Raw genomic sequence first — 23,122 nt, 5'->3', positions numbered from 1 at the left:
AGCACAACACTAACTCCCAAATAACACCTACACCAACAGACAATATTACACACTACATACTGTACCAAGACCTTCTCCAATACAGTTAATTAGAAGTTTTGCCTAAAGTAACCCATCACTACAAATTACTTAAAACTTTAGTAACACTTATCCCTACATTCATAAATACTATTGTAATACACATCTTTCAGCTAATCATCAATGTAATGCCATCAATTTACCCATATTAATACAGTTCAAAAGTACAACTATAATACAGTGGAACCTCTACTTCCAAGCGCATCCACGTGTGAGTTTTTCCAAATACGAGCAGCCGATCAGTCGATTTTTTGCTTCCATACACAAGCAAAATTTCCATAAGCGAGCAGGCCTCAAGGGAGGTTCCTTGACAATGGTGAGGGGGCTCTTGCTCTTGATCTAGGGAACTGGATCTCATTTGTTTGTTGGACTAACTTATTGAAACTTGGGCAATATGTGATGGAAAGATGCTTCTTAACGTGCACCAAAAATGAAAGAAATCGTACCATAAATAATGGAATTCTCTTCTCAGCAATTAGCCTTCCCTTAGCGGTATTTTCGTATGATTTTTATGGTTGTACGTATTCTCGTTTTTTTTTTTTTTTTTTTGGTCTCATTTGATAGAATGGAAGATATATTACAGAAATAGATATGATTTTGATTGGTTTACGACGAAAAGTACCTTGAAATTGAGCTCAAAGTAGCAGAAATGTTCGATTCTTTGGCGATGTTCAAGAGTAAACAAATGACGTCACTGTCCATTCCAATATGCAGTCATGAATGGGTTGACATTATTTATACAATTATTCCAATAATGCAGTAGTCTGCATAACAGTAAATCTTCTAATTTTTTGTGTGAATAAAAATTACAAATTATTTATGCTTTAATAATAATAATAATAATAATAATAAATAATAATAATAATAATATACTAATATAATAACATAATAATATTAATACGTATAATAATACATGTATAATAATGTACTATATAATAATTGTTATAATAGACTACTTCAAAAAGCCGTCACTAGATGGCAGTGTTTACCACAACAAAGCGGGAGCGGTTGTGGCCGCCTCCACCGGTTACATAATGACATTTTATTCATTCTAGAGTATATATCAGGTTTCTATGTTATTTATATTGTTTATGTCATATTAGATGAACTGTGATAGACAAATAAGCCGTATAGATATTAGCGAAATTATTCAAGAGTATTTCGTCCGGTCTCCAGAAACTCTTATCCGCCAATGACACTACTATATGAATGACATTCTATTCATTCTAGAGTATATATCAGGTTTCTATGTTATCTATATTGTTTATTATATCATATTAGATGGATTGTGATAGATAAATAAGCAGTAGAGTTGATATTAAGGAAATTATTGAAGTACAGAATTTCACTGGAACGGATTAGTTGCATTTCAATTAATTTAAATGAGGAAAATTGACTATGTAAACAAGCAAATCCAGATGCAAGCAAGGTCACAGAATGGATTAAACTCATGAGTGGAGGTTCCACTGTATTACATTAACAATGATACACAAATAACCCGCACATAAAAGAGAAGCTTACGACGACGTTTCGGTCCGACTTGGACCATTGACAAAGTCACACTAACCAGAGGTGGAGAAAGATGGCTATATATAGGCAGGAAGTGGTGGTGGTGGTGGTAGTAGTAGTAGTAGTAGTAGTAGTAGTAGTAGTAGTAGTAGTAGTAGTAGTAGTAGTAGTAGTAGTAGTAGTAGTAGTAGTAGTAGTAGTAGTAGTAGTAGTAGTAGTAGTAGTAGTAGTAGTAGTAGTAGTAGTAGTAGTAGTAGTAGTAGTAGTAGTAGTAGTAGTAGTAGTAGTAGTAGTAGTAGTAGTAGTAGTAGTAGTAGTAGTAGTAGTAGTAGTAGTAGTAGTAGTAGTAGTAGTAGTAGTAGTAGTAGTAGTAGTAGTAGTAGTAGTAGTAGTAGTAGTAGTAGTAGTAGTAGTAGTAGTAGTAGTAGTAGTAGTAGTAGTAGTAGTAGTAGTAGTAGTAGTAGTAGTAGTAGTAGTAGTAGTAGTAGTAGTAGTAGTAGTAGTGAGGACGAGCCAGTCAAATACAAAGGAAGGGGAGCACTGCAAGAGAGCTAGATGCCCACAGAGGGAGAGCAAGAGCACAGAGGTGCGTGAAAGGGAAGTGGTGAAATAAATGAAGAAGGAACAGAAACACGAGACAGGAGAGAGAAAGACAACCCAGAGGAGAAAAGGAAAGAGGAAAGGGGAAGAGGAAGAAGAAAAAGAAAAAGAAAAAATGAGGATTCAGGTTAAGTCACGGGTGTTCTGAAGTTTGGAGCATTTTACAATGTAGTGGGAGAGGAAGGCATCTACGAGACGAAGCCAGGGCTAAGGTTCATACAAGGAAAGTTGTGTATTAGAGAGGATTCAACTAGATGGCGACTGTTTGAGTTGGAAGTAGGGAAGACAGTTTTAGCAGAAGACCAGTCAATAGGATGGCTATGATCTCTGACGTGACAGAAAAGAGCATTGTTAGTGTCGGCAAGCCTAACACTATTTTTGTGCTCCCTAAGTCTGTCAGAAAGAGATCGACCAGTTTCTCCGAAGTATTGAAGAGGACAGGAGGAGCAAGAAATAGAGTAGACACCAGGAACATCTGTAGAGGGAGGAGAGGTATGAACGAGATTAGTGCGAAGAGTGTTAGTCTGGCGGAAGGTAAGCTTGATGTCTAAGGGAGGGAGAAAATTGTTGAGATTAGAAAGACCGGAAATGTAGGGAAGGCAGAGGATAGAAGAGTTCTCATGAGTAGAGAGTTTGGGAGAGAAGAAATTGCGTTTAGCACGTGAGGGGGCAGAGTCTATGAAATGGGAAGGGTAGCCAAGACGGGAGAATGAATTATGAAGAGTGGAAATTTCTGCTGGAAGGAACTGAGGATCACAGATGCAGAGGGCACGGAGAAAGAGGGAGATAAGAACACTTTTCTTGACAGGGGAAGCATGATAGGAAAAGTAGTGAATGTACATGCCACTGTGCATAGGTTTACGGTAAACGGAAAAGGAAAAACCTGTATCTGAGCGGTGGACATGGACATCAAGGAAAGGAAGCAAGGAATTAGATTCCCATTCAGCTTTAAACTTAATGGAAGAGGCAAGATTATTAAGAGCTTCAAGAAAAGGTTGGAAGAGACTGGAGTCATGAGGCCACAGAGCAAAGATGTCATCCACATAGCGGAGCCAGAGTGAAGGTTGCACATTGAGGGTAGGAAGAACAGTCTCAAAGTATTCCATGTAAAGATTAGCAAGGACAGGAGAGAGAGGAGAGCCCATAGCGACACCGAAGGTTTGAGAATAATATTTCCCTTGGAAGGAAAAGGAGTTAGTCCACACAGGCGGATCAGATCAAGAAAGACATCAGTGGGGATAGGGAGATGAAGAAACCCTTCATGGGCCTTCTCTCTAAGGAAATCAAGGACATCATCAAGAGGGACACTGGTGAAGAGGGACTCAACTCTCAAGACTAAGCATCTTACAGGTTGGGAGAGAGCGAACCCATTCAATGAAGTCTTGAGAGTTGAGTCCCTCTTCACCAATGTCCCTCTTGATGATGTCATTGATTTCCTTAGAGAGAAGGCCCATGAAGGGTTTCTTCATCTCCCTATCCCCACTGATGTCTTTCTTGATCTGATCCGCCTGTGTGGACTAACTCCTTTTCCTTCCAAGGGAAATATTATTCTCAAACCTTCGGTGTCGCTATGGGCTCTCCTCTCTCTCCTGTCCTTGCTAATCTAACTCTCTTGCAGTGCTCCCCTTCCTTTGTATCTGACTGGCTCGTCCTCCTTATTTCCCACTTCTACCACTACCTCTTCTACTACTACTACAACTACTGATGAAATTAAGACGCATGTGCGGCGTCTGGTTGTCTTTGTTGTCCCCGTCTATGATGGGGATGCCCGGGTATTGCGCATGTGTCTTAATTTCATCTTGTCGGTATTATATACAACTCTTGTACTACTACCACCTCTTCCTGCCTATATATAGCCGTCCTGCTCCACCTCTGGTTAGTGTGACTTTGTCAATGGTCCAAGTCGGACCGAAACGTCGTCGTAAGCTCACTTTTATGTGCGGATTATTTGTGTATCGTTCCAGTATGATGATGATGATGATGATGATGATGATGATGATGATGATGATGATGATGATGATGATGATGATGATGATGATGATGATGATGATGATGATGATGATGATGATGATGATGATGATGATGATGATGATGATGATGATGATGATGATGATGATGATGATGATGATGATGATGATGATGATGATGATGATGATGATGATGATGATGATGATGATGATGATGATGATGATGATGATGATGATGATGATGATGATGATGATGATGATGATGATGATGATATGATGATGATATGATGATGATATGATGATGATATGATGATATGATGATGATATGATGATGATATGATGATGATATGATGATGATATGATGATGATATGATGATGATATGATGATGATATGATGATATGATGATGATATGATGATGATATGATATGATATGATATGATATGATGATGATATGATGATGATATGATGATATGATGATGATATATGATGATGATATGATGATGATATGATGATATGATGATGATATGATATGATGATGATATGATATGATGATGATATGATATGATGATGATATGATATGATGATGATATGATATGATGATGATATATGATGATATGATATGATGATGATGATATGATGATGATATGATGATGATATGATATGATGATGATATGATATGATGATATGATGATATGATGATGATATGATGATGATATGATGATATGATGATATGATATGATGATGATGATATGATGATGATATGATGATATGATGATATGATGATGATGATAAGCATAGGAAGTCCACAACTTTTCAACAGGTTACATTCCTCGTGTTTCAACTAACAAACTAGCTATTTCTAAAGAAAATAATAGTGCAAATAATGATTATGCTTTCACAAATTCCTATATTATGTACTGGCAATCATAAAGCTATAACTGGTTCCCAATTTGTAAGTGTTGATGTTTGTAACTTGGAATCTATAAGTTGGAAACTGAATGTACTCAGTTCAAACATTATGACAGGTTGAGACAAAATTAGATCTTTCATGATTTTTATAAAGAGTAGTGGGATGAGAGTACAACTAAACTAATGAGCCTCAAAAATTTATTTTAGTGATTAATTAACAACACAGAAGAATACTAGTAAAGCAATCAGTAAATAAGAATTTAGAATATAAATATGTACACACACACACACACACACACACACACACACACACACACACACACACAAAGTACAGTACAAAGGTTTGCGACAAGGTTAGTTCCAGAGCTAAGGGGAATGTCCTATGAAGAAAGATTAAGGGAAATCAGCCTGACGACACTGGAGGACAGGAGGGTCAGGGGAGACATGATAACGACATATAAAATACTGCGTGGAATAGACAAGGTGGACAAAGACAGGATGTTCCAGGGAGGGGACACAGAAACAAGAGGCCACAATTGGAAGTTGAAGACACAAATGAGTCAGAGAGATATTAGGAAGTATTTCTTCAGTCATAGAGTTGTCAGGCAGTGGAATAGCCTAGAAAATGACATAGTGGAGGCAGGAACCATACACAGTTTTAAGATGAGGTTTGATAAAGCTCATGGAGCGGGGAGAGAGAGGGCCCAGTAGCAACCGGTGAAGTGGCGGGGCCAGGAGCTAAGACTCAACCCCTGCAACCACAAATAGGTGAGTACAAATAGGTGAGGTGAGTACATTGGTGAGCTTAAGGACAGTCTTTAGAAACCTCAACAGTAAATGTCTTTACAGCCCTATATACAATGTATATCAGGTCCATCAGAGTACACAGCACAAGCATGGTTGGTGCCAACAACTAATAAAGCACAAAAAGAAGCTAAAAAAAAAAAGTTAGTTGCACCAAGAACAATTCCCAAGCTAAAAGGATTGATTTGTGAAGAAAGACTAAAAGACATGGAAGAATTAAAAATGCAATCTCAATGCATGAGATAAAAAGTACAGTGGACCCCCGCATAACGATCACCTCCGAATGCGACCAATTATGTAAGTGTATTTATGTAAGTGCGTTTGTACGTGTATGTTTGGGGGTCTGAAATGGACTAATCTACTTCACAATATTCCTTATGGGAACAAATTCGGTCAGTACTGGCACCTGAACATACTTCTGGAGAGAAAAAATATCGTTAACCGGGGGTCCACTGTACTTAGAGTACAGACAGGGACAGACTTTTAACAAAAAGAGGAACAATGATGAGAATATACTGTAGCAGGAAACTAAAGAAGAAAATGTACTACGAAGTCACCAGGAAATATTTCTTCATTCTAACAACCTGGATGAGACTGATATTTGTGGATCAAGTACCAATATCTATAAATCTAGTTATGACAGGAACCAATACATGAAGTGTGCCAATCAGAGAATTAACAGAAATCAAAGAAGCCAGAACTAAATATACAAATATAATAAGGGAGAAAGAAAAAAATCTTTAAAGAAATCTTTTATTCATATTTAAAAAAGAAAAAACAAAATACAAAGATTCAAAGAAAGAGATGAACTGCCATAATTTGAGGAAATATTCTAGATATAATTTATGAAGCTATTTTTATTTTATAAAAATAAAAATAACTTAATAAATTATATCCTGAATATTTCCTCAAATTATGGGAGCTCATCATCTCTGAAGTTGTAAAGTTTAATTTCAGAAATGAACACATTAGATGAAGCAGTCATGAATCCACAACTATTTGAAATAGAGATCACTAAAATATAAAACTTATATGATACCAAAACTACTACAGAAAGGCAAGGAAAAAGAAAAGCGGACATGGCTACTAACGTGTGGAAAAGAACTAAGATATCTGTTCTGGATACCTTTTGGTATTTCAATACAAGATAAACTGGTACAAAAATGGAAAATATTATATATACATACACACACACACACACACACACACACACACACACTTAAAAAAAAAAAATGTGGAGTGACAAGCCTCTTTCACTGGCAATCATTAACCCTCAGGTCGACAGGGCCTCTCCTAAACTTGTTCTCAGCGTCGGAAATTTTTTTGGGGAAAGAAAAAAAAAAAAAAACTAATGATATGATAGAGAACCTTTTCCCGATCAAAATGACACCAAAAGTATGAAATTTGATGGAAAACTTACGGGGTTATGCTCTCGCGAAGTTAGTGGTCTCAACGATGTTTATGCATCGGCGATTTCACCCACTTTGAGCCCTATTTTCAGCCAATTCCAATGTACCAGTCGACAAAACTTATTTCACTAGAACTCCATTTTTTCTATCGAATGAGTACAAGAAACCACCCATTTACCGATTTCCACTATCCAATAGTGTGGTCAGAAATTGGTAATTTTGCCAATTTCACACAAATTTCAAAAGATGCCAATTTCCAAACAGGGTTCAGAATAAACAAGACAGACATTTCTGGCACTAAAATAACATTTCCTCTGTTCATTACTCGTGTCCCCAGGCCTCTGTTACATTTCTTTTACTTTCCACTTTGAATTTTTATTCTCACAAAAAATGGAAGATTTATGTTATGCAGACTACTGCATTCGTATAGAAATGGCGTAAAAATGGTATAAATAACATCAGTGCACTTGTGAAAGAATATTACAATCACCAGTTGACGTGTATTGGACGCGTGGCACAATTTGTTTACCTTTGAACTTTGGCAAAAATTTAACATTTTTGCTACTTTGAGCTCAATTTCAAGGTACTTTTCATTGTGAAACCAATCAAAATCATCTCAATTTCCATAATGTCTTCCATTTTATAAAATGAGACCAGGAAAATTAGAATAAAACCATAAATAGCATACGAAAATACACTGCAAAGTCGCAGTTTTAAACCAAAAACACAGTCGAAGTTTTTTTTTTCTCTTTATGCACTGTGCTGCAGGATTTTTTTTATACCGCACACACTGACCACATAGACCCATTCTTTCATATGTAGGCCTACCAGCTTTCTCTCGCTTGATTTGAAGGAGCTAGAATTTATGCATACTCGTACGGCACCAACCCTGGTGTGCAAGTCGTACTAGTACGGCACCAACCCTGAAAGGGTTAAGAAAATACTGGAAAACTATTAGAAAAAAGTGTACAACACACTTGGATAACAGAAATTTTGTCAAACTTCCATTTCTAATCAAATCTTTCTAGGCACTAAGAGACTCGTATAAATAACTCAAGAAACAAAAATGGCTGATTGCGTTTATTAACCTTTTTGCTCAGTGCCGTAGTACAACGGCTCTGAGGTCACTGTCAGTGCCATAGTACAATGCCATGAGCATAGCTCGCTCAGATAAGCTGCGAATGGCAAATTTGGGCCTATATAAGAGAGAATGGATCTACGTATGTGGTAAGTGGGTACCATATAAAAAAATACGGCAGCACTCAGTGCATAATGGGGGGGGGGAGAAGACTCTTAGGTTTAAAACAACAACTTTGCAGTGCATGTTTGTATGTTTTCATGAGTGTATTCATGGTTTCTTGGTCTCATTTGATAGAAGGGAAGATATATTATAACAAAAGAGATGATTTTGATTGATTTCAGGACTGAAAATAGCTTGAAATTGAGCTCAAAGTACCGGAAACGTTCGATTTTTGCCAATATTCCAGAGTAAACAAATTAAGTCACTCGTCCAATAAGTGTCCAACGGGTTGGTCTAATAAGTAATCACAAATGCACTGACAATGATACAATTATTACAATGATGAAGTAGTCTGCACAACAGTAAATCTTCCATTTTTTGTGTGAATAAAAATTCAAAATGGAAAGCAAGCTTAATATAGAGGTCTGGGGGCATTACTAATGAATAGAGTAAATACTTTTTTTTAGTTTCAGGAATGTCTACATTGTTTATTCTGGACCCTATTTTTAATCTGGCAATTTTTTAATTTTGTGTGAAATTGGCCAAATTACCAATTTCTGATCACTTTATTTGGTAACTGAAATAGGTAAATGGGCAGTTTCTTGTATGCAATCGACAGAATAAAATGAAGAGTAGCAAAATACCTACAAGTTTGGTAGACTGGAACAATGGAATTAGCTGAAAATTGGGCTCAAAATGGGTGAAATCGCTGATGCATAATTATAGCCGAGACTCCTAAATTTGTGAAGAATAATTCTGTAAGCTTTCCATCAAATTTCGCACTTCTGGTTTCATTACCTTCGAAAAAAAGATTCTCTATAATTTCTTATTTTTTTTTTGGGGGGGGGGGGGAGATTCTTGGATAGTGAGCAATTCTCAGATCAGGGGGTCTGGACAGTGAAAGGGTTAAGATTTCAAAAATGCTTTTAAGAGGCTTTCACAACAGCTTTTAGGAAGGCTACAAAATGCTAGTTATGAGGGAAACTAATACCATAAAAGAGTCCCACAAAGATCAGTATCTGTGCCAATAATACCTATAATTTATATGAATAATATAGCAAGATATAATATAAAAAAAGAGGTAGACAATGGCATAGGCTAACAAGTTGAAATTTCAAGACACTTTTAGCAAGGAAAACTATTATACAACTTAACCCACAATGGAGATTTAAAAGATATTGTAAATGATTCAACAATTCTATGCAAAGCAGAAATAAAATTGACCATCAAAAATCCTTACAAGACAACTTCAATCAAACAAATGAAGCAACAGATGGGTGATGGTAGGGGTGATGGCATTTACTGCAACTGCCATGAATTTTAATCGAAATAAGTGAAATCCAAAACAGGCTACACAAAAATCAATAAAATCACATAAGCATCAGAAAGGGAGGAGGATGAAGGAGTAATTAAAGGCAAAATATTTGCCTTGTGAAGCTCACATTAAATGAAATACTAAGAAACTCTTTGTAAACTTTAAAATAGCCATCAGATATATGAATGGAGAAATACATATCTGGGCACCTCTGCAAAGACAGTGATTATGTGTGAATGATGGTGAAAGTGTTTCTTTTTTTCGAGTCAACCTGCCCCGGTGGGAGATGGCCAACATGTTGGAAAAGAAAATGGTGTAATGTCCATGGTCTAAAACCATGTGGACTACAAAACAGATTCCAAAGCTAAATAATACAACTGAGACGACGACTAAAAATGCTCTCACTGGCTGATGGGAGTAGACGTGATAACCTTAAACAAGCTATACATGTTAGGGTTCTGGGAATACTTATCTTCCCTTCCTTCCACCCTGGTCTCACACCTAGCCTTAGTCTTGTCTTGTGTGTTCATGAGACAAAGAAATCTTACAATGTAGGAAACATTTAACATGCTTCTATTCACTCACATGGACAAAGGTAATACCTCCTTGGATGGTTACTGTCTACCAACCTCCTACCTACCACACCAGGATACAAGAAAACATCATAAGAATTGCTTAGCACCAAACAAGAAGCCACAGTTGCAAAACTGCAAAAATAGTGTGATTACTCATTTACAGTTACAGGAGCAGATTATTATTATGGGGGAGGGCTAAACTCTTAGGGATTATACTACAGGAGCAGAACCATGCTCCCAGTGTTCCATCTTATGTTATTAATTTACAATGCAGTATATGTTATAAATTTTCCAATAGTTGCAGTATTTACTACGTTCTCTTTGATCTCATTCCATAAACATTAATTTATTTCATATTCAGAATTTATATTTTGAATTCAGAATCTTGTTCAATTTTTTTTATGAATAAAGAGCAAAACTCTGAATTTATCTCCCCCTCCCCCCAACACACATACATTTTTCATTTCCCCCAACATGCATATACTCAAAATGTTACAGCCAGTGTTAAATGTAACAAACTTTTCTAACTCAGTCAGGTATCTGTTGGTTTACAATATACCTAAAGCTGGGCTTTGAAATGAGCTGAGGTAGAATAACAGTTTTTAGCCTGTAAAAACTGGTGTGTAAAAAAAAAAAAAAAGGGGGGGGGGTTCTGTAAACAAATATCATGTACAGGAAAGCTGCACATTTACTGCAGTGCCCTTCACCTGGTCAATCCCAAACCTTCCCAGAAACATTCAAAATAGCCAGGATCTTTCAAAATGAAAATAACAGTTTCCTCTGATACAAAGAACAGGCCAATATCAAATCTTTATCACACCAGCCGATTCCCACCAAGGAATATAGTAACAATACTATCAAAAAACTTTAAAGATGCAACCTGCAACTGAATATTCTCTTGCATGCCAGTATGGATTCAGACCTACAAAAAACAATGCAACAATAAATAATAACAGACAATCAACACAGCACTTCTTAAAAATGACGATACACTTCGAATTTTAGTTATCAACTCAACCAAAGCACTATGGACTCAGGTCATATAACCATCATATGACTGTCTCCTTACAATTAATACCCATAATCACATAGCAGTCAATAGGTAACTAGGAGATAGTTGACTGCTGAGTGTCACATACTGGAGGAGAACTACAATAAATATAAATCACACTAATTTACTTCATTAGGTTATCCTGGGTCAATAACTGCAGTGGTTTAAATAACCCTAAGGATGTTTTCTATAATCTTATCTTCGTGATAGACATTAGCATAACCCAAAATAGGTAAAGGGTGTTCGGGCATCCAACAGGCTCACATGACCCTGGAAGCTCGAGTAGATGCAAGTGGTTTTCATGATCTGACATACTGTTGGAGTGTAAGGTTACATTTATGAAGGTATTCAGGGAAATGCATAACAGTATTGCTACTATTACACTCTGGTACATTCCCAATTTTGCTTCCACAGATGAAGTTTTCGGTTTCCCCAGATGCTTTAATGCACCACCTGTTCTCACATTGTTGATTCTATGGTTCAACATATCTCCTAGATACTCATCTGACAACAAGTCACCCAATCAAGTTCCAGACAACACACATCTCTACTAAAGAATCTGAATTTAACACAACCATGCCTACTGTTCATTTTACTGGTTAGCTGAATCGAGTCGATCTAACCGTTGCCTACACTCTGAAGGAGGCGCGAGGATGTTGCAGTTCGGATTATCAAGTGAGCTTCTGGAAAGACATCGATTGAGTAGCAGTGGATGTGATTCCTCTGTTTGTTTGGGGGGGGGAGGGAGGGGCTACCTTGTTTGAGTAGGAGACTGCTTGTGGAAAAAAATAGAAAACAAAGATTCAACATTCACTCTTTCAAATACACAGGTATTTTTTATGGCAGCATCTTGGGACCCCCTCTTTTTCTTCTTTATATTAATAATCCAACAACTTATACCAGTAGTCTTTCTTTTCTGACAATGTAATCTATGTTCATTTTACTATGTTAACTGTTTTACGGAGTTCCGACTTTCAACTTCTAAATACTCCCTGTAGTTTATTTACGGTTAGGCAAGGCAGAGTTAGAGCAGGTTAAGCAAGCCTAAAACATTTACAGTAATCAGAAGTGATCAAATTAAAAGAAAAGGTCATGATATGTCTAGAGACCAAGCATCACCAAGAAACTTTCAAATTTGCATGGGGGTCACATGTGTGAGAATGAGCTGGGCAACCATCTTTGTATGATATTTAAACTCAAAATAACAAAAAGTGATCAGTAAATACAATCTCGGTCTTTCCCCCCTCCCTTATTTTATTATATATATTATATATATACAGTGGACCCCCGCTTAACGATCACCTCCAAATGCGACCAATTATGTAAGTGCGTTTGTACGTGTATGTTTGGGGGTCTGAAATGGACTAATCTACTTCACAATATTCCTTATGGGAAAAAATTCGGTCAGTACTGGCACCTGAACATACTACTGGAATGAAAAAAGTTCGTTAACCGGGGGTCCACTGTATATTATATATATACAGTGGTCCCTCAATAATCGACCGGCCTGAAAGTCGACCATTTCGGAAATCAACCGTTTTTTTCGACAAAATATTGACTCGGAAATTGACCGAAATTCGTTTATCGACCCGTCTCGACCCGTCGTCCCAGACGCATATGCACGAGGTAAGCGGGCCTCGACCCGCCTCAGCCTTCCTTCCCAGCCAGTGTGCCATTGTTTACCAGTTAGTGGCGGTCCTCTCACGTGCTCCAGTGAAATATTTCATATTTCATTTATTTTAGTGCTTGCAAGTTATTTAAGTGCTAAATAAGCTACCATGGCTCCAAAGAAATTGTGGCCAGATTGTGTTGACAAGAGGGATTTGGAAGGGTTTGGGGCTGACCCTGATGAGCCTATGTCAGTTTTGAACTCTATTGTGGCACTGGGGAGTTCCATGGGGTTGGATGTGAGTTTGGAGGATGTGGAAGAGTTGGTGGAGGACCACAATGAAGAGCTAACCACTGAGGACCTGCAAGAGCTTCAGCAGGAAGAGCAACAGATCGCGGCTCAGAATCTTGCTGCAGAGGAGGAGGAAGAGAGATGGAAGAAGGTGCCTTCTTCAGAAATTAAGGAGATTTTTACTATGTGGGGTAAGATGGAAAGATTTATGGAGAAACATCACCCAGAGAAGGATGTTGCAAGCCATATCGGCAACTTGTACAGTGACAGTCTTGGCCCATTTTAGGGAAGTTTTAAAGAGACGCCAGAAACAGAGCTCTCTGCACAGTTATTTTGCGAGACAGGACTCCAGTGACTCTCAAGCTGGTCCTAGTGGCATTAAGAAACAGAGAAAAGAAGCAACCCCAGAAAAGCAAATGGTACCTGAGGTGTTGCTGGAAGGGGATTCCCCTTCCAAATTATAAACAATCCACTCTCTCCTCCTCCTCCTCCAGTCTCCCATACACTAAGAAGAATCTCCAATAAAGGTAAGTGTTATGCTGTTAATGTTTCATTCATCATTTCCCATTGTATTGTTTATGTACTACATGAATATTTCATGTAAAAATTTTTTTTTGTTTTAATACTTCTGGGTGTCAGGAACGGATTAATTGAATTTACATTATTTCTTATGGGGAAAATTGATTTGTAAATCGACCATTTCGATAATCGACCGGCTTCCAGGAACGGATTGCCATCGATAATCGAGGGACCACTGTATATTATATATTATATATATACATGTATATATATATATATATATATATATATATATATATATATATTAATTTTTTTTTTTTTTTTCAACAAGTCGGCCGTCTCCCACCGAGGCAGGGTGACTCAAAAAAGAAAGAAAATCCCCAAAAAGAAAATACTTTCATCATCATACAACACTTTCACCACACTCACACATCATCACTGCTTTTGCAGTGGTGCTCAGAATACAACAGTTTAGAAGCATATACGTATAAAGATACACAACATATTCCTCCAAACTGCCAATATCCCAAACCCCTTCTTTAAAGTGCAGGCATTGTACTTCCCATTTCCAGGACTCAAGTCCGAATATATGAAAATAAATAAATAGTATACATATTATATATATATTATATATATATATTTCTTTCAACACACCGGCCGTATCCCACCGAGGCGGGGTGGCCCAAAAGGAAAAACGAAAGTTTCTCCTTTTACATTTAGTAATACACTTACCATCCGACTTACGACCTGCTCGACTTACGACCTGCTCGACTTACGACATCTCGACTTACGACCGTGTTTTTTATGCCAAATTTCTGGGAAATAAACAACTATTTGTGTTGTACACAGTGTTTATCCTAAACCTTACAGTATAAAATACAGTACTTACAGCATAAAAAGTAAAGTAAAACATGAAATACCAAAGTAAAGTTCGACTTACGACCGGTTTCTCGGAACCGAACTCGGTCGTAAGTCGGATGGTAGGTGTATATACAGGAGAAGGGGTTACTAGCCCCTTGCTCCTGGCATTTTAGGCACCTCTTACAACACGCATGGCTTACGGAGGAAGAATTCTGTTCCACTTCCCCATGGAGACAAGAGGAAATAAACAAGAACAAGAACTAGTAAGAAAATAGAAAACCCAGAGGGGTGTGTATATATATATATGCTTGTACATGTGTGTGTAGTGTGACCTAAGTATAAGTAGAAGTAGCAAGACATACCTGAAACCTTGGATGTTTATGGGACAAAAAATGGACACAAGCAATCCTACCATCATGTAAAACAATTACAGGCTTTCGTTTTACACTCACTTGGCAGGACGGTAGTATCTCCCTGGGAGGTTGCTGTCTACCAACCTACTACATATATGCATGTATATATATGTATATATACTATATATACATATTTTTTTTTCAACAAGTCGGCTGTCTCCCACCGAGGCAGGGTGACCCAAAAAGAAAGAATATCCCCAAAACGAAAATACTTTTATTCAACACTTTCACCTCACTCGTACATAATCACTGTTTTTGCAGAGGTGCTCAGAATACAACAGTTTAGGAGCATATACATATAAAGATACACAACATATCCCTCCAAACTGCCAATATCCCAAACCCCTCCTTTAAAGTGCAGGCATTGTACATCCCATTTCCAGGACTCAAGTGCAGCTATATAAAAATAATAGGTTTCTCTGAATCCCTTCACTAAATATTACCCTGTTCACACTCCAACAGCTCATCAGGTCCCAAATATTATTCATCTCCATTTACTCCAAACACCCTCACGCATGCTTGCTGGAAGACCAAGCCCCTCGCCCACAAAACCTACTTTACCCCCTCCCTCCAACCTTTTCGAAGATGACCCCTACCCCGCCTTCCTTTCCCTACAGATTTATATGCTCTCCATGTCATTCTACTTATGATGGTAGGATTGCTGGTGTCTTCTGTCTCGTAAACATGCAAGATTTCAGGAACGTCTTGCTACTTCTACTTACGCTTAGGTCACACTACACATACATGTACAAGCATACATATACACACCCCTCTTGGTTTTCTTCTATTTTCTTTCTAGTTCTTGTTCTTGTTTATTTCTTATCTCCATGTGGAAGTGGAACAGAGTTCTCCCTCCGTAAGCCATGCGTGTTTTAAGAGGCAACTAAAATGCCAGGAGCAAGGGGCTAGTAACCCCTTCTCCTGTGTACTAAATTTAAAAAGAGAAACTTTTGTTTTTCTTTTTGGGCCATCCTGCCTTGGTGGGATACGGCCGGTTTGTTGAAAGAAGAAAAGTCATTCTACTTTGATTCATTCTCTCTAAATGACCAAACCACCTCAACAACCCCTCTTCAGCCCTCTGACTAATATTAACAACTCCACACCTTCTAATTTCCACACTCTGAATTTTCTGCATAATATTTACACCACACACAGCCCTTACACAGGATACGCATCTCCACTGCCTCCAACCGCCTCTTCGCTGCAGCATTTACAACCCAAGCTTCACACCCATAGAGTGTTGGTACCACTATACTTTCAAACATTCCCTTCTTTGCCTCCATAGATAACGTTTTTTCTCTCTACATATACCTCAACGCACCACTCACCTCACCCTCATCAATTCTATGGTTAACCTCATCCTTCATAAATCCATCTGCTGACAACTCCCAAATATATGAAAACATTCACCTCTTCTATACTACTACTCTCCAATTTGATATCCAGTTTTTCTTTATCTAAATCTTGATACCCACATCACCTTACTCTTTTCTATGTTCACTTTCAACTTTCTACCTTGACACACTCCCAAACTTGTCCACTTACCTTTGCAATTTTTCTTTAGAATCTCCCATAAGCACAGTATCGTCAGCAAAAAGTAACTTAATTCCCATTTTGTATTTGATTCCCCATAATTTAATCCCACCCCTCTCCCCAACACCCTAGCATTTACTTCTTTTACAACCCCATCTATAAATATATTAAACAACCATGGTGACATTACACATCCCTGTGTAAGGCCTACTTTTACCGGGAAGTAGTCTTCCTCTCTTCTACACACCCTAACCTGAGCCTCACTATCCTCATAAAAACTCTTTACAGCATTTAGTAACTTACTACCTATTCCATATACATACTTGCAACATCTGCCACATTCCTCCCCTATTCACTATCATATGCCTTTTCTAAATCCATAAATGCAATGAAAACTTCTCTACCTTTATTTAACCCTTCAACTGTTTTGGTAGTATATATACACCTACCATCTGACTTACAACTGAGTTCGGTTCCGAGAAACCGGTCGTAAGTCGAAATGGTCGTAAGTCGAACTTTACTACTGAATATCAACAAAACATTTTTGTAATGACTATTTTATTGTTTTATTTTGGTATTTCATGTTTTACTTTACTTTTTATGCTGTTAGTACTGTATTTTATACTGTAAGGTTTAGGATAAACACTGTGTACAACACAAATAGTTGTTTATTTCCCAGAAATTTGGCATAAAAAACACGGTCGTAAGTCGAGTGGTCGTAAGTCGAGCAGGTCGTAAGTCGAGCAGGTCGTAAGTCGAGCAGGTCGTAAGTCGAGCAGGTCGTAAGTCGGATGGTAGGTGTAGGTCTCACGAGCCAGTGTTTCAGACTTATATATGCTCAATAATTCTAGCAGCTTCAAATCAAGCAGGAGAAAGCTGGTAGGCCCAGATGCGAGAGAATGGGTCTGTGTGGTCAGTGTGCACCACGTAAAAAAATCCTGCAACACACAGTGCATAATGAGGAAAAAAAAACTGACCATTTTTTTTTATTAAAATGCCGACTTTGAGGTGTATTTTCGTATAGTACTTATCATTGTACTCTCGTTTTCATGGTCTCACGTGATAAAATGGAAACCATATTGCAGAAATAGAGATGATTTTGATTAGTTTCACGATGAAAACGACCTTGAAATTGAGCTCAAAGTAGCGGAAATGTTGGATTTTTACCAATGTTCAAGAGTAAGCAAATCACACCACACGTCCAATACACGTCAACTGGGGAGTCTAATATTCTTTCACTAGTGCACTGATATTATTTATACTATTTTTACAATAATGCAATAGTTTGCATAACAGTAAATTTTGCATTTTTTGTATGAATAAAAAATCAGAATAGAAAGCAATAGTAATATAAGAGGGGCCTAGAGACATGACTAATGAACAGAGGATATGTTATTTTAGTGCCAAGAATGTCTACATTGTTCATTCTGGAGCCTATTTTGAAATTGGCATCTTTTTTAATTTGCATGAAATTGGCCAAATTGCCAATTTCTGACCACTTTATTGGGTCGTTCAAATCGGTAAATGGGCGGTTTCTTGTACTCAACTGATAGAAAAAACATGGGGTTCCAAAGAAATATCTACAAGTTTGGTCACCTGGAACAACGGAATTGGCCAAAAACAGGGCTCAAAGTCGGCGAAATCACCGATGAGTATATGTTGCCGAGACCGCTAACTTGGCGGGAGCGTAATTCTGTGAGTTTTCAACCAAATTTCGTACTTTTGGCATCATTACCATCGGGAAAAGATTCTCTATCATTTCATAAGAAAAAAATTTTTTTTTTTTTCCCAAAAATTTTGTGACAGAATGAATTTCAGAAAGGGGCTTGTGACAGTAAAAGGGTTAAATACTGTTCACATATATGCTTCAATGTAAACATTTGATCTACACATCCCCTACCCACTCTAAAACCTCCTTGCTCATCCGCAATCCTACATTCTGTCTTACCTTTAATTCTTTCAATAACCCTACCGAACACTTTTCCTAGTATACTCAGTAAACTAATTCCTCTATAATTTTTACAATCTCTTTTGTCCCCCTTCCCTTTATATAAAGGAACTATACATTCTCCCTGCCAATCCCTAGGTACCTTCCCCTCTTTCATACATTTATTAAACAAAAATACCAACCACTAACACTATATCCCCCCTGCTTTTAATATTGCTGTCATGATCCCGTCAGTTCCAGCAGCTTTACCCTCTTTCATTCTACGTAATGCCTCACGCACCACTCCCACACTCGCATCCTGCTCTTCTTCATGAAATTATAGTCTCCCTTTCTTCGTCGACATTTAAAAGTTCCTCAAAATATTCCCGCCATCTACCCAATACCTCCATCTCCCCATCTACTAACTCCCCTACTCTGTTTTTAACTGACAAATCCATTCATTCCCTAGGCTTTCTTAATTTGTTTAACTCACTTCAAAATTTTTTCTTATTTTCAACAAAATTTCTTGACAGTGCCTCTCCCACTCTATCATCTACTCTCCTTTTACACTCTCTTTACATTTCTTTTACTCTCCATATACTTTGCTCTTTTTATAACACTTCTGCTTTATAAAAACCTTTCCTAAGCTACCTTTTTCTTTTTCATCACACCCTTTACCTCATCATTCCACCAATCACTCCTCTTTCCTCCTGCACCCACCATCCTATAACCACAAACTTCTGCCCCACATTCTAATACTGCATTTTTAAAACTATTCCAACCCTCTTCACCCCCCCCCCCACTACTCGTACTTGCACTAGCCCACCTTTCTGCCAATATTTGCTTATATCTCACCCGAACTTCCTCCTCCCTTAGTTTATACACTTTCGCCTCTCTCTTACTTCTTGTTGCCATTCTCCTCTTGTCCCATCTACCTCTTACTCTAACTGTAGCTACAACTAAATAATGATCCGATATATCAGTTGCTCCTCTATAAACATGTACATCCTGGAGCCTATCCATCAACCTTTTATCCACCAATACATAATCTAACAAACTACTTTCATCATGTGCTATATTGTATTTTGTATATTTATCCTCTTTTTCATAAAATATGTATTACTTATTACCAAACCTCTTTCTACACATAGCTCAATTAAAGGCTCCCCATTTTCATTTACCCCTGGCACCCTAAATTTACATACTACTCCCTTCACAACATTTTTACTCACTTTAGCATTGAAATCCCCAACCACAAGTACTCTCACACTTGGTTCAAAACTCCCCACACATTCACTCAACATTTCCCAAAATCTCTCTTTCCTCTACACTTCTCTCTTCTCCAGGTGCATATACGCTTACTATAACCCACTTTTCACATCCAACCTTCATTTTACTCCACATAATCCTTGAAATACGTATATACTCCCTCTTTTCCTGCCATAGCTTATCCTTCAACATTATTGCTACTCCTTCTTTATCTCTAACTCTATTCGAAATCCCTTACCTAATCCCATTTATTTCTCCCCACTGAAACTCTCCCACCCCCTTCAGCTTTGTTTCACTTAAAGCCAGGACATCCAGCTTCTTCTCCTTCATAACATCCACAATCATCTCTTTCTTATCATTCACACATCATCCACACACACATTCAAACATCCCACTCTGACAATTTTCTTTTCTTTTTAGCAGGCTATACAAGAAAAGGGGTTAATAGCCTACTGTTCCCTTCATTTTAGTTGACTTTTACAAAACACATTGCTTACAGAGGAAAGATTCTTATTCCACTTCTCCATGGATATAAAAGGAAAAGTAGTAAGAACAAGAACTATTAAGATAAAATCAAAGAAAACTCAGATGAGTGTATATAAACAAACATGTACATGTATGTGTAGTGTGAACTAAGTGTAAGCAGAAGTAGCAAGATGTACCTGCAATCTTGCATGTTTATGAGACAGACAAAAGACACCAGCAATCCTACCATCATGTAAAACAATTACAGGCTCTCATTTTACACTCGTTTGGCAGGACAGTAGTACCTCCCTGGGTGGTTACGAAATGGGAGGTGACAGTTACTTTTTGCTGATGATACTGTGCCTAAGGGTGATTCTAAAGAAAAGTTCCAAAGGTTAGTGGACAAGTTTGGGAGGGTGTGTAAAGGTAGAAAGCTGAAAGTGAACATAGGTAAGAGTAAGGTGACGAGGGAATCAAATGATTTAGATAAAGAAAAATTGGATATCACATTGGAGAGAAGGAGTATGGAAGAAGTGAATGTTTTCAGATACTATTTGGGAGTTGACGTGTCAGCAGATGGGTTTATGAAGGATGAGGTTAACCATAGACTTGAGGGAAAAAAGGCGAGTGGTGCATTGAAGTATACGTATGTGGAGACAAAAAAAAACGTTATCAATAGAGGCAAAGAAGGGAATGTATGAAAGTATAGTGGTATCAACACACTTATATGGGTGTGAAGCTTGGGTTGTAAATGCTGCAGCGAGGAGGCGGTTGGAGGCAATGGAGATGTTCTGTCTAAGGGGAATGTGTGGTGTAAATGTTATGCAGAAAATTCGGAGTGTGGAAATTAGGAGAAAGTGTGGAGTTAATAAAAGTATTAGTCAGAGAGCTGAAGAGGGGTTGTTGAGGTGGTTTGGTCATTTAGAGAGAATGGATCAAAGTAGAATGACATGGCGAGCGTATAAATCTGTAGGGAAGGAAGGCGGGGTAGGGGTCGTCCTCTAAATGGTTGGAGGGAGGGGGTAAAGGAAGTTTTGTGGGCGAGGGGTGTGGGCTTCCAGCAAGTGTGCATGAATGCGTTAGATAGGAGTGAATGGAGATGAATGGTTTTTGGGACCTGACAAGCTGTTGGAGTGTCAGCAGGGTGATATTTAGTGAGGGGGATTCAGAGAAACCGGTTATTTTTATATAGCCGGACTTGAGTTCTGGAAATGGGAAGTACAATGCCTGCACTTTAAAGGAGGGGGTTTAGGATATTAGCAGTTTGGAGGGATGTGTAATAAGATGGTAGATATATAATTGGGGACCTGATATTATATTCAATATGGAGTTTATTATATTTCAGGTCACTTTTTATATTGTATCTTTATATATGCTTCTAAATTGTTGTATCTGGGTGCCTCTGCAAAAGCAGTGATTATGTTTTAGTGTGGTGAAAGTGTTGAATGATGATGAAAGTATTTTCATTTTGGGGATTTTCTTTCTTTTTGGGTCACCCTGCCTCAGTGGGAGATGGCCAACTTGTTGGCCATCTCCCATCTTCTTATCTTAAATTGTGGGTGCAGGGGTTTGTGCATGACCGTGAAGAAAGTGGAGTTATGTTGTGGCCCAACTAGGCTGAGGTGGCTGGTAGAGGTTCTGGTACTGAAGTCGATGGTTGTACTGAAGTGTCTAACTAAGTCACTCAGTAAGTTAGTCAAGTCATTCAGTAAGTCAATCAAGTCTTTCAGTCAGTCAAATCACTCAGTCAGTCAGTCAGTTCAGTCAGTCAGTCAGTCAGTCAGTCACACAAACTCATGTTTACCTCTTTCTGTGTATGAAGTAACACTTCATTATGGCTACAGGTTATCTCTTGTCTAATTTCTTTGTTAATTCTAAGACTTAAGTGCTTATACCTCTTCGTGCCACTTTCAGCAACACTGGTATGGTTACTGGTGTCATGATTGCTTAGCAGATACAAGATATAGTAATTAAAATATAACAATTCACAAACACAGCTGCCTTGTAGCACAGAAAGACTGGACACGTATGAATTACGGACGCTGGGATGGTGTCGGGGAGTAGCAGGGGATGGCGGGAGGGCTCCCCGGTTGCTCCACAACAAGGCGGCCACTTCTTGAGCAAAAAAAAAAAAAAAAAAAAAAAAAAAAAAAAAAAAAAAAAAAAAAAAAAAAAAAAAAAAACTTTCCCACAAACTGAACCGTGTTAAATTAATTATACGACATGTTACATAAAATTGTGCCACAATTCTTCAATTGTGCAATACCCAAAATCTTGCCAAATAAACTTGTGCTAATGACAGTCTACTGTATACATATATATTGTAATTTTTTTTCTCAACAAGTCGGCCGTCCCCCACCGAGGCAGGGCGACCCAAAAAGAAAGAAAATCCCTAAAAAGAAAATACTTTCATCATCATTTAACACTTTCACCTCTCTCATACATAATCACTATTTTTGCAGAGGCGCTCAGATACAACAGTTTAGACATCCCTCCAAACTGCCAATATCCTAAACTCTTCCTTTAAAGTGCAGGCATTGTACTTCCCATTTCCAGGACTAGAGTCCAGCTAACCGGTTTCCCTGAATCCCTTCACAAAATATTACCCTGCTCACAATCCAACAACTCGTCAGGTCCCAAAAACCATTCATCTCCATTCTTTCTTTCTTTTCTTTCAACAAACCGGCCGTATCCCACTGAGGCGGGGGCGGGGTGGCCCAAAAGGAAAAACGAATGTTTCTCCTTTTAAATTTAGCAATGTATACAGGAAAAGGGAT

At 38.0% G+C, this 23,122-nt stretch overlaps 1 protein-coding gene across 1 annotated transcript in view; it reads right to left on the bottom strand.

The window, feature by feature from the left end:
* The window catches only part of LOC128694125 (rab11 family-interacting protein 1), a 130,424-nt gene that overhangs the window by 27,339 nt on the left and 79,963 nt on the right, over positions 1 to 23,122 (bottom strand). The gene's annotated exons all lie outside the window — the stretch shown is intronic.

This window comes from Cherax quadricarinatus, chromosome 43, assembly GCF_038502225.1.
Source record: "Cherax quadricarinatus isolate ZL_2023a chromosome 43, ASM3850222v1, whole genome shotgun sequence".
Taxonomy (NCBI): domain Eukaryota; kingdom Metazoa; phylum Arthropoda; class Malacostraca; order Decapoda; family Parastacidae; genus Cherax; species Cherax quadricarinatus.
The sequence above is the reverse complement of the archived record's forward strand: the minus strand, read 5'-3'. Positions and strand labels throughout refer to the sequence as shown.